The following is a 12985-nucleotide window of genomic DNA, read 5'->3' as shown; positions in this document are numbered from 1 at the left end:
TAACTCTGATGACTCCGCGTCTGAGCAACCAACACCCGCTACCGGGTTCCGAAATACCTGAATCTGCACACGAGGTGCAGGGAGTAATGTGAGTACTCCAACCCAGTAAGTAATAAGAGTTAATAAAGACTGAGCAGTAGGAAACAATGAATCCACATTTATGTTAAACTCAATAAGCACATAGGCTGCTAATTCAGAATACGAGTCAAACGCCTCTTTTAAAATCCAGCTTTTGGTAAAAAAATCATTTAAAATGCCTTCCGGCAGATTCAGTAGGGGTTCAATACCATTTTTAATAAAAGAGCTGAAAACCATAATCGGCCCGTTGGGCAAAACATAGTTCGTAAACAGCCCCTCGGGCAAAACAAGAGTCATAAACACCTCCTAACAAGAAAATCTCAGTGGAAATAACAAAAGCCAAATCAGTGATTAAGTTCTAAACATCTCATAAACCCCAGCTTAAATGATAGTTGTTTAAAAATATTTATCTAACATTTTTGACAGAGGCTCAGTATAAAGATGAGTGAAAACAGTCATTAAATCAACATATTCGATAGAAACTCACTCTAAAGAGAAGTGAAAATCAATAAGTTCATAATCAGGCCCCTCAGGCAAACATCACTCATGTGCATGTATATATCTATCGCTCCTCGGGCTAGACTCTCAGTCACTCGCGACTCAACTCCTACCAATCAGCCCTCACACTCAGCACTCACGCTCAGTAGGTACCATATAGTAACTGCTGCGGCGTGCAGCCCGATCCATATATATAGTCGACTGCCTTCACTGGGGGTGTGCAGACTCCGAAGGGTCTCCTACAGCCCAAGTGCTATATCGCTGCGGCGTGCAGCCCGATCCATATATATATATATAATATATATATATATATATAATATAATATATTATATATATATATATTATATATATATATATATATATATAGCCCGATCCATAGATATATAGTTCTCACAACCAGGCCCTCGGCCTCTCTCAGTCATTAACCACACAATAAGACTCTTAGTCTATCTCAGTCATCAACCTCACAATCAGACCCTCGGTCTATCTCAGTCATCAACTCACGATCACTCGGACCATCAATAAAACAGGGAACCCAGCCCAAACAGTTTTCACATTTCTAAGAAATATAGTGATAAAACCAGATTTAACAATAACCAATTAAAAACATGACTGAGGATATGCTTTCAAAACAAATAGAGTGAGGAAAAATAGTAAAAATGCCCTTAAGGGTCTCAACAGGTCGGCACAAGGCCCCAAACATGGCATACAGCCCAAAATATAATATCAATCTCTAGAACATAGGATATCATAAGGTTTCAAATCAAATACGCGACTTAACAATCGTACGGGATGGACCAAGTCACAATCCCCAACGGTGCACAACTCCACGCTCGTCATCTAGCGTGTGCGTCACCTTAAAATAACACAACGATGTGTAATCCGGGGTTTCAAACCCTCATGACAGTATTTACAATTATTACTTACCTTGATCCGGTCCAAACTCTAGCCCGCGATGCCTCGCCCGCTGGAATCGACATCCGGATGCTCCAAATCTAGCCACAATCAGTACATAATCATTAAAATATGCTAAGGGAGCGAAGCCCACTCGAAAATATCCAATTTAACATCAAAATCCCGAAATTGCTCAAACCCGGCCCGCGGGCCCACACTTCAAAATCTAACGAAACTCACAAAATCCGACAACCCATTCAAGCACGAGTCCAACCATACCAAAATTACTAAATTCCGATAACAATTCGGCCTCCAAATCTTCAAATCTTATTTTCAAATCCCTAGGTCCAAATCCCCAATTTACACCTCAAGAACATGTAAACTAGTCGGATTATTCGATGATAATTCAATATTATGGAGTAGAAATGATCACAAGTGACTTACCTCAATATTTCCCATGATTTCTTGCTCAAAAATCGCCCCAAGCCGCGTTCTTTCACCAAAAAAATGTCAAAATGAGCAAAAAAAAACGTAACAGCTTTAATAAATCCGATTCTGGTCGCTAAAGGCTTAATTCCCGTCGCTAAAAGGTCCAATCTGGTCGCTAAAAGCTGCATACCAGATCTGATGCACCAACAGTCTTTAATTTCACTAAAATGGCTCTAACTCCATGATACGAACTCGGAATTCGATGATTCTTGTTCCTATGAGTAACAAATAATGATACGAACATAGTCCTTCAATCGAAACTCAATTAAGAGCTTGTTTGCTCAGTGCGATATCCATTTCGCTCGTTAAACAATTAACTCATGATTCGCGTCAAAAACCCAATCGCGACTTGATGAAATTAGACCAAACTTTCCAGATCACTCCTATAATTCATTATCAAAATTTTGGAAGTCTCAAAATCAAATTTCGATCTCTAGAACTAAAAATGGACCTTTGGATCATTACATGCTTATGCTCAAAACGCCAAAATCTTCCAAAAACTCTTCCAAAACATATCCGAGCCTCATGGGACCCCGACCAAACATGCCAACACACCCCATAACATAATTCAAATGTGACGACCCGGCCCGTCGTCACATGAGTACTGCCCCATTTTCCCCATTTATTGCTTCTTCATGTTTCGTTATCGGCATTTGGTGAGTTAGAGATGAATTGGTTTGGTTTTGGTGGAGAATGAGACATTTAGTCTCCTTAAGGAAGGCTTGTGTTGGAAAGGTCAACCGGATGTTGACTTATGAGTTAGAGGGCTCGGATTGGAGTTCCGGTGATTCGGGTGGCTTCGGGAGGTGATTTGTGACTTGGGAGTGCGATCGGAATTGATTTTGGAGGTCCGGTGCAGAATTAGGCTTGAATTGGCGAAGTTAGTATTTTGGCGAATTCCGGTTGATAGGTGAGATTTTGATCCGAGGGTCAGAATGAAATTCCGAGAGTTATAGTAGCTTCGTTAGGTGATTTTGGATATGCGCGCAAAATTTCAGGTGATTCGGAGGTGATTTGGTTGGGTTTTTGATTGAATGTGAGTTTCGGAAGAATTTGAAGAACTTAGGCTTGAAATTGATGGGAAATGAGGATTTTTGTGTTGTTGGATGTGTTTTTAAGGTTGGAACAAGTTTGAATAGGGTATTGGATCATGTCTGTGCTTCTGGTTGAGGTCCCGGGGACCTCGGGGTGAGTTCGGGTGGTTAAACGGGAAGTATTTAGAATTTGTTGCAGGTTCATATTGCTGGTATCTGGTATTTTCGCTTCTGCGGAAATGGACCGCAGAAGCGGTTCCGCAGAAGCGGGTGAAAGGTCGCAAAAGCGGTCCGTGGTCTGGTAGGGTAGTTCCGCAGAAGCGGAACGATAATCGCATCAGCGGGTCCGTAGAAGCGGAGTTTTAGCCGCAAAAGCGGAATGGGAATTTTTTTAATGAGAATCCGCAAAAGCGGGAATTCGGCCACAGAAGCGGTCCCGCATAAGCGGAAGCGGGACCGCAGAAGCGAAAGTCGAGTGGGCAGAAGGGTTAAAATATCATATTTCATCCACGAGCTTGGGGTATTTTCCACCATTGTTGAGCGACCTTGAGAGCTTTGGGCGAGGATTTTTGAGAGTTTCGACTGGGAATCGATTGGAGGTAAGTCCCTTGGCCTAATTATTCAAGTTTATGGTTGATTTAACATGAAAATTAGTGGAAATTCATCAAAAAGGGGGTAAGTTAGGGCTTGAGAAATTATAAGTTAAAAATGGAATTTGGAAAGTCAAATGGACTCCGATTTTGATAAATTTGATATGGATGGACTCGTGGCGAGACGAGGAATCCGATGATGTAAATTTTATAATTTTTCGAGAAGTGGGCCCGAGGCTCGGGTTTTGCCAACTTCGTGATTTTCGATGTTTTTCGAGTCTTTTCGATTGGGTTATATCCCCTTAGCCTATTGTAATGTATTCCTTGTGGTCTTGATCATATTTGACGCGCGAGGAGGTCAATTCGAGAGGAAAAGGCATAGCGAGCTAGACTTTGGGCCGGCTTGAGGTGAGTAATGGGTGTAAATGATGTACTGAGGGTTTGAGACCCCGAAATTTCACATCGTACTGCTATATCGAGGCGAGGCACGCGCTCTATGACGAGTGCGGGGCTGTTGGTTATTGGGGATTGTGACTTGGTCCGTCCCGGTGATGTTTTACTGTGTTTTTCTACTAGAACTTGTTGGAAATCATCGTTATTTGGATTTGACTGTTGTATTTGGGCTTCGTGCCGGTTATTTGGATCCTTCAGGGATTGATTTCACTGATTTGCATACTTTGCACATTGTTTAACCTCATTCCAAGGTTTTAAGTACTATTTTTGCAAACTCAGCCCCTTTTTCTAAACTTGAAAATTCAAATGATATTTTAAATGATATTTTGGGCTGTGGGTTACTGATTTAAAGGTGCCCGAGGGGCTTATTGTGATTTCTGGATTTATGGATGGCTCGGGCTGCACGCCGCAGCAGTACTATGTGATATTGAGGCCGAGGGCCTGGTTGGTGCCACGAGATGGCTTATTTGCGCTTGGGTTGTAGGAGCCCCTCCGGAGTCTGTACACACCCCTAGTGAGCGCTGTCGACGTTAAATGTATGGTTGGCTCGGACTGCACGCCGCAGTGGGTACCTGAGTGTACCGGTATTTGCATTGCATTGCATTATGGCATTTTTCCTTACCTGTTACCTGTCATGGTTCTTTCTGTACTATTACTTTATTGACTTGTCGATTTTACTGTTAAGTTTTGGTACTGCCTGGTATAATGGCCTTTGGTTTTTCAGTGATTCCTTATCTTCAGTTGTTATTTATGCTTATTACTCACTGAGTCGGAGTACTCACTTTACTCCCTGCACTTTGTGTGCAGATTTAGGTGCATCACAGTCTGAGGGAGGACCTGTCTAGCTGGGCAGCATTTCACCGGGAGCATCGAGGTAGCTGCATGGCGTTCGCAGCCTTGATCCTTCCCTCCTATCCCTATCTTTCATTATTCCGTTTCTTAGACAGTCTTGTTATAGGATGACACTCTGTATTAGAGGCTCGTAATCGTGACACCGGATCCTGTTTTGGGTTATGTTCTAGTATTTTTGTTGGTTTTCAGTATACTACTCCGTGCTCATAGTAGTTTGATAAGATGGTTTAGTAATTTAGTATCTGTGTTCGAATTCCTGAATTATCATAAGTTGAGATTTGTTGTTGAATGGTCGGGCTTGCTTAACAATGTGTTGGGCGCCATCACGACCGGGGTTTGGGTCGTGACAAGTTGGTATCAGAGCCTAGGTTACTTGGTCTCGCGAATCATGAGCCGGTTTAGTAGAGTCTCGCGGATCGGTACGGAGACGTCTGTATTTATCCTCGAGAGGCTGCAGAACCTTTAGGAAAAACTTCATATTCTTGAAATTCTTGTCGTGCGACTTTGTTGATCCGAGAACTAAACTTCTGTATTCTATTCTCTCGCAGATGGCGAGAACCCGTGCTACCGGACGTGGCGGACGACCACCTGTACCACCCACTAGAGGCCGTGGACGCGGTCGTGGTCGTGGTCGAGGCAGACCAGCGAGGGCAGTACCTGTAGATCCACCAGCTGCCCCGGTTCAGGACCAGCCTCCAGCTGTAGATGCTCCAGCAGCACCTGTGCAGGCACCAGCAGTGCCTATTGTGATTCCTGGCCTCCAGGAGGCTTTGGCTCAGATATTATCCGTTTGCACTGGCCTGGCTCAGGCAGTCTCAGCCACTACTGCAGCAGCTACCTCACAGACCGCGGGAGGTCATCAGACCCCCGCTGCTCGCACACCGGAGCAGGTTGTTCAGGGATTGCAGACACCAGGAGCAGCCCCAGTTGCACCAGTTGCACCAGTTGCCCCAGTTGCACCAGTTGCACCAGCTCCCGACTATGTGGTTCCAGCTATGCCAGACGATGAGCAGCGTCGTCTTGAGAGGTTCGGTAGGCTCCAGCCTCCGGTGTTCAGTGGTGCTGAGGGCGAGGATGCCCAGGGTTTCCTTGACAAGTGTCAGCGTATGCTTCGCACCGCAGGGATCTTGGAGTCGAGTGGAGTGGCTTTTACTACTTTCCAGTTCTCAGGGGCTGCATTTACATGGTGGGAGGATTTGGAGAGGCGTAGGCCTGTTGGTGCAGCGCCCCTTACATGGCAGCAGTTCTCCACTCTCTTTCTGGAGAAGTACGTACCGCAGTCTCGCAGGGAGGAGCTGCGTCGTCAGTTCGAGTGGTTGACTCAGGGGGACATGTCTGTGACTCAGTATGAGATGAGGTTTTCTCAGCTAGCTCGTCATGCTACTTGGATGATTCCGACTGATCGGGAGAGGATTAGGAGGTTCGTGGATGGCCTCAACTATTCACTACGCATTTTGATGACCAGAGAGAGGGTTTTGGGTGCCTCGTTCGAGGAGGTAGTTGACATTGCTCGTGATATTGAGGCGATTCGCCGCAGGGAGCGTGAGGAGAGGGAGGCCAAGAGGCCTCGGAGTTCAGGCAGTTTCAGTGGTGCTCCGTCTAGGGGCCAGTTCCAGCGTGGTAGAGGTCGTTCCTTCAGGCCTCCTCAGTCGGCTCGCCCTGAGTATAGTGGGGCTTCTTCAGGCCGTGGTCATCAGGGATTTCAGCAGGGCCAGCCTTCACTTAGTGCCCTTCCCGCACAGAGCTCTTCTCGTGCCTCTTCAGCCCAGGGTTCTTCTGCAGCGAGGGGTTCCCTTCAGTCCCCTTCTCCAGTACCAGGCAGTTGCTACGAGTGCGGTGAGTTTGGCCATATGAAGAGGGAGTGTCCTCGGCGTCGTGGTGGTCGGTTTCAGCAGAGGGATCAGCCCTCATCTTCTACTCCATCTACTTCAGCACCCTCCCAGTCAGATAGGGGTGGGGGCCAGGCAGCCAGGGGCCGCCCCAGGGGTGGAGGCCGATCTGGCGGTGGCCAGGCTCGATTCTATGCTCTCCCAGACAGGAGGGACGCCATTGCATCAGATGCTGTTATCACAGGTATTATCTCAGTCTGCCACAGGGATGCCTCTGTCTTGTTTGATCCCGGATCTACCTATTCCTATGTGTCTTCATATTTTGCTCATCACCTGGGTACGACCCGTGGGTGTCTTGCTTTACCTGTGCATGTATCTACCCCGGTGGGTGATACTATTGTTGTAGACCATGTGTATCGGTCTTGCCTAGTGACTATTGGGGGTCTGGAGACCCGAGTTGATTTGTTGTTGTTGAGCATGGTAGATTTTGATGTTATTCTGGGTATGGATTGGCTATCTCTGTGCCATGCTATTCTGGACTGTCATGCCAAGACAGTCACATTGGCCATACCGGGTGTTCCGAGGGTTGAGTGGCATGGTATGGCTGACTATGTTCCCAGCAGGGTAATTTCCTTTCTAAAGGCCTAGCGGATGGTTGGGAAGGGTTGTCTATCGTACTTGGCTTTCGTGAGAGATGTCGGAGCTGAGACTCCTAGTCTTGTTTCTGTGCCTGTTGTGAGGGACTTCCCTGATGTGTTTCCAGCAGACTTGTCGGGCATGCCGCCGGACAGGGACATTGATTTTGGTATTGATTTGGTGCCGGGCACTCAACCCATTTCTATTCCTCCGTATCGCATGGGACCAGCAGAGTTGAAAGAGCTAAAGGATCAGCTTCAGGAGCTCCTAGATAAGGGGTTCATTCATCCGAGTGTGTCACCGTAGGGTGCATCGGTCTTGTTTGTGAAGAAAAAGGATGGCACAATGAGAATGTGCATTGACTACAAGCAATTAAACTAGGTGACAGTGAAGAACAAGTATCCCCCGCCCCGTATTGACGATTTGTTTGACCAGCTTCAGGGGGCAAAGGTATTCTCCAAGATTGACTCCGTTCAGGCTATCACCAGCTGAAGATCAGGGATTCAGATATTATGAAGATTGCTTTCAGGACTAGATATGGGCACTATGAGTTTCTGGTTATGTCCTTTGGGTTGACTAATGCCCGAGCAGCATTCATGCACTTGATGAACAGTGTATTTCGGCCGTATCTGGATTCATTTGTGATTGTTTTTATTGATGACATCCTGGTGTACTCGCGTAGCCAGGAGGAGCACGCACAGCATTTGAGAGTGGTATTACAGAGATTGCGGGAGGAGAAGCTTTATGCAAAGTTCTCCAAGTGTGAGTTCTGGCTTGGTTCCGTGGCTTTCCTGGGGCACGTGGTGTCCCGTGATGGTATTGAAGTTGATCCGAAGAAGATAGAGGCGGTGCAGAGTTGGCCTAGACCGTCCTCAACCACAGAGATTCGGAGTTTTCTCGGTTTGGCGGGGTATTATCGCCGGTTCGTCCAGGGTTTTTCATCTATTGCTTCACCCTTGACCAAGTTGACGCAGAAGAGTGCACCGTTTGTATGGTCGGATGAGTGCGAGGAGAGCTTTCAGAAGCTCAAGACAGCTTTGACCACCGCTCCAGTGTTGGTACTGCCAACAGCTTCAGGTTCTTACACAGTGTATTGTGATGCCTCGAGAGTTGGGATCGGATGTGTGTTGATGCAGGAGGGTAGAGTTATTGCATATGCTTCTCGTCAGTTGAAGCCTCATGAGAAGAACTACCCTGTTCATGACTTAGAGTTGGCTGCTATAGTTCATGCTTTGAAGATTTGGAGGCACTACTTATATGGAGTATCTTGTGAGGTATTCACGGATCACCGCAGTCTTCAGCATTTGTTCAAGCATAAGGATCTTAATTTGAGGCAGCGGAGGTGGCTTGAGTTACTCAAGGATTATGATATTACCATTTTGTATCACCCGGGGAAGGCCAATGTGGTGGCCGATGCTTTGAGCCGGAAGGCGGTCAGTATGGGTAGTTTGGCATATATTCCAGTTGGGGAGAGGCTCTTTGCAGTTGATGTCCAGGCTTTGGCCAATCGGATGGTGAGGTTAGATATTTCGGAGCCTAGTCGGGTGTTGGCTTGTATGGTTTCTCGGTCTTCCTTGTATGACCGTATTAGAGAGCGCCAGTATGATGACCCGCATTTGCTTGTCCTTAAGGATAGGGTCCAGCATGGTGATGCTAGAGATGTGTCTATTGGTGATGATGGCGCGTTGAGGATGCAGGGCCGGATTTGCGTGCCCAATGTGGATGGGCTTCGGGAGCTGATATTAGAGGAGGCCCACAGCTCGCGGTATTCCATTCATCCGGGTGCCGCGAAGATGTATCAAGATTTGAGGCAGTACTACTGGTGGAGGAGAATGAAGAAAGATATTGTGAGTTATGTAGCTCGGTGTCTCAACTGTCAACAGGTCAAATATGAGCATCAGAGGCCCGGTGGTGTACTTCAGCGGATGCATATTCCGGAGTGGAAATGGGAGAGGATTACTATGGATTTTGTGAGTGGTCTCCCTCGTATCTCGAGGAAGTTTGATTCGATTTGGGTGATTGTGGATCGGCTGACCAAGTTCGCGCACTTCATTCCGGTGTGTACTACCTATTCTTCGGAGCGGCTGGCAGGGATTTTCATCCGGGAGATTGTACAGCTGCATGGGGTCCCAGTTTCTATCATCTCAGACAGGGGTACTCAGTTCACTTCCCAATTTTGGAGGACTTTTCAGCGGGAGTTGGGTACACAGGTGGAGTTAAGCACAGCGTTTCATCCTCAGACGGACGGGCAATCCGAGCATACTATCCAGATATTGGAGGACATGTTGCGTGCCTGTGTTATTGATTTTGGAGGTTCTTGGGCTGATTTCTTGCCACTTGCAGAGTTTGCTTACAACAACAGTTATCAATCCAGTATCCAGATGGCGCCGTATGAGGCCTTATATGGGAGACGGTGTAGATCTCCAGTTGGTTGGTTTGAGCCCGGCGAGGCTAGACTATTGGGGACAGAGTTGGTCCAGGATGCCTTAGAGAAGGTGAAAGTGATCCAGGAGAGACTTCGCACAGCTCAGTCGCGTCAGAAGAGTTATGCGGACCGGAAGGTTCGAGATGTATCTTATATGGTGGGCGAGAAGGTCTTGTTGAAGGTTTCGCCCATGAAGGGCGTTATGAGGTTTGGGAAGAAAGGGAAGCTGAGTCCGCGGTTCATTGGGCCTTTTGAGGTACTTAGGAGGATTGGGGAGGTGGCCTATATGCTTGCTTTGCCACCCAGCTTGTCGGGGGTTCATCCGGTATTCCATGTTTCTATGCTTCGGAAGTATGTTGGGGACCCGTCTCATGTGTTAGACTTCAGCACGGTTCAGTTGGATGATGACTTGACCTACGATGTGGAGCCAGTGGCTATTGTGGGTCGTCAGGTTCGAAAGTTGAGATCAAAGGATATAGCTTCGGTGAAGGTGCAGTGGAGAGGTCGGCCCGTGGAGGAGGCTACCTAGGAGACCGAGCAGGAGATGCGGAGCAGATATCCTCACCTATTTGAGACTTCAGGTATGTTTCTTGACCCGCTCGAGGACGAGCGTTTGTTTTAGTTGGGGAGGATGTGACGACCCGGCCCGTCGTCACGTGAGTACTGCCCCGTTTTCCCCATTTATTGCTTCTTCATGTTTCGTTATCGGCATTTGGTGAGTTAGAGTTGAATTGGTTTGGTTTTGGTGGAGAATGAGACATTTAGTCTCCTTAAGGAAGGCTTGTATTGGAAAGGTCAACCAGATGTTGACTTATGAGTTAGAGGGCTCGGATTGGAGTTCCGGTGATTCGGGTAGCTTCGGGAGGTGATTTGTGACTTAGGAGTGCGATCGGAATTGATTTTGGAGGTCCGGTGCAGAATTAGGCTTGAATTGGCGAAGTTAGTTCCGGTTGATAGGTGAGATTTTGATCCGAGGGTCGGAATGAAATTCCGAGAGTTGTAGTAGCTTCGTTTGGTGATTTTGGATATGCGTGCAAAATTTCAGGTGATTCGGAGGTGATTTGGTTGGGTTTTTGATTGAATGTGAGTTTCGGAAGAATTTGAAGAACTTAGGCTTGAAATTGATGGGAAATGAGGATTTTTGTGTTGTTGGATGTGTTTTCAAGATTGGAACAAGTTTGAATAGGGTATTGGATCATGTCTGTGCTTTTGGTTGAGGTCCCGGGGGCCTCGGGGTGAGTTCGGGTGGTTAAACGGGAAGTTTTTAGAATTTGTTGCAGGTTCATACTGATGGTATCTGGTATTTTCGCTTCTGCGGAAATGGACCGCAGAAGCGGTTCCGCAGAAGTGGGTGAAAGGTCGCAAAAGCGGTCCATGGTCTGGTAGGGTAGTTCCGCAGAAGCGGAATGATAATCGCATCAGCGGGTCCGCAGAAGCGGAGTTTTAGCCGCAAAAGCGGAATGGGAATTTTTTTTAATGAGAATCCGCAAAAGCGGGAATTTGGCCACAGAAGCGGTCCCGCATAAGCGGAAGCGGGACCGCAGAAGCGAAAGTCGACTGGGCAGAAGGGTTAAAATATCATATTTCATCCGCGAGCTTGGGGTATTTTCCACCATTGTTGAGCGACCTTGAGAGCTTTGGGCGAGGATTTTTTAGAGTTTCGACTGGGAATCGATTGGAGGTAAGTCCCTTGGCCTAATTATTCGAGTTTATGGTAGATTTAACATGAAAATTAGTGAAAATTCATCAAAAAGGGGGTAAGTTAGGGCTTGAGAAATTATAAGTTAAAAATGGAATTTGGAAAGTCAAATGGACTCCGATTTTGATAAATTTGATATGCATGGACTCGTGGCGAGACGAGGAATCCGATGATGTGAATTTTATAATTTTTCGAGAAGTGGGCCCGGGGCTCGGGTTTTGCCAACTTCGTGATTTTCGATGTTTTTCGAGTCTTTTCGATTGGGTTATATCCCCTTAGCCTATTGTAATGTATTCCTTGTGGTCTTGATCAGATTTGACGCGCGAGGAGGTCAATTCGAGAGGAAAAGGCATAGCGAGCTAGACTTTGGGCCGGCTTGAGGTGAGTAATGGGTGTAAATGATGTACTGAGGGTTTGAGACCCCGGAATTTCACATTGTACCGCTATATTGAGGCGAGACACGCGCTCTATGACGAGTGCGGGGCTGTTGGTTATTGGGGATTGTGAGTTGGTCTGTCCCGGTGATGTTTTACTGTGTTTTTCTACTAGAACTTGTTGGAAATCATCGTTATTTGGATTTGACTGTTGTATTTGGGCTTCGTGCCGGTTATTTGGATCCTCAGGGATTGATTTCACTGATTTGCATACTTTGCACATTGTTTAACCTCATTCCAAGGTTTTAAGTACTATTTTTGCAAACTCAGCCCCTTTTTCTAAACTTGAAAATTCAAAGGATATTTAAATGATATTTTGGGCTGTGGATTACTGATTTAAAAGTGCCCGAGGGGCTTATTGTGATTTCTGGATTTATGGATGGCTCGGGCTGCACGCCGCAGCAGTACTATGTGATATTGAGGCCGAGGGCCTGGTTGGTGCCACGAGATGGCTTATTTGCGCTTGGGCTGTAGGAGCCCCTCCGGAGTCTGTACACACCCCCAGTGAGCGCCGTCGACGTTAAATATATGGTTGGCTCGGACTGCACGCCGCAGTGGGTACCTGAGTGTACCGGTATTTGCATTGCATTGCATCATTGCATCATTCCTTACTTGTTACCTGTCATGGTTCTTTCTCTACCATTACTTTATTGACTTGTCGGTTTTACTGTTAAGGTTTTGTACTGCCTGGTATAGTGGCCTTTGGTTTTTCAGTGATTTCTTCTCTTCAGTTGTTATTTATGCTTATTACTCACTGAGTCGGAGTACTCACTTTACTCCCTGCACTTTGTGTGCAGATTTAGGTGCATCACAGTCTGAGGGAGGACCTGTCTAGCTGGGAAGCATTTCACCGGGAGCATCGAGGTAGCTGCATGGCGTTTGCAGCCTTGATCCTTCCCTCCTATCCCTATCTTTCATTATTCCGTTTCTTAGACAGTCTTGTTATAGGATGACACTCTGTATTAGAGGCTCGTGATCATGACACCGGATCCTGTTTTGGGTTATGTTCTAGTATTTTTATGGTTTTCAGTATACTACTCCGTGCTCATAGTAGTTTGATAAGATGGTTCAGTA

This window comes from Nicotiana attenuata, unplaced genomic scaffold (genome assembly GCF_001879085.1).
Source record: "Nicotiana attenuata strain UT unplaced genomic scaffold, NIATTr2, whole genome shotgun sequence".
NCBI classification, from domain to species: domain Eukaryota; kingdom Viridiplantae; phylum Streptophyta; class Magnoliopsida; order Solanales; family Solanaceae; genus Nicotiana; species Nicotiana attenuata.
This window is presented reverse-complemented; position numbering follows the sequence as displayed.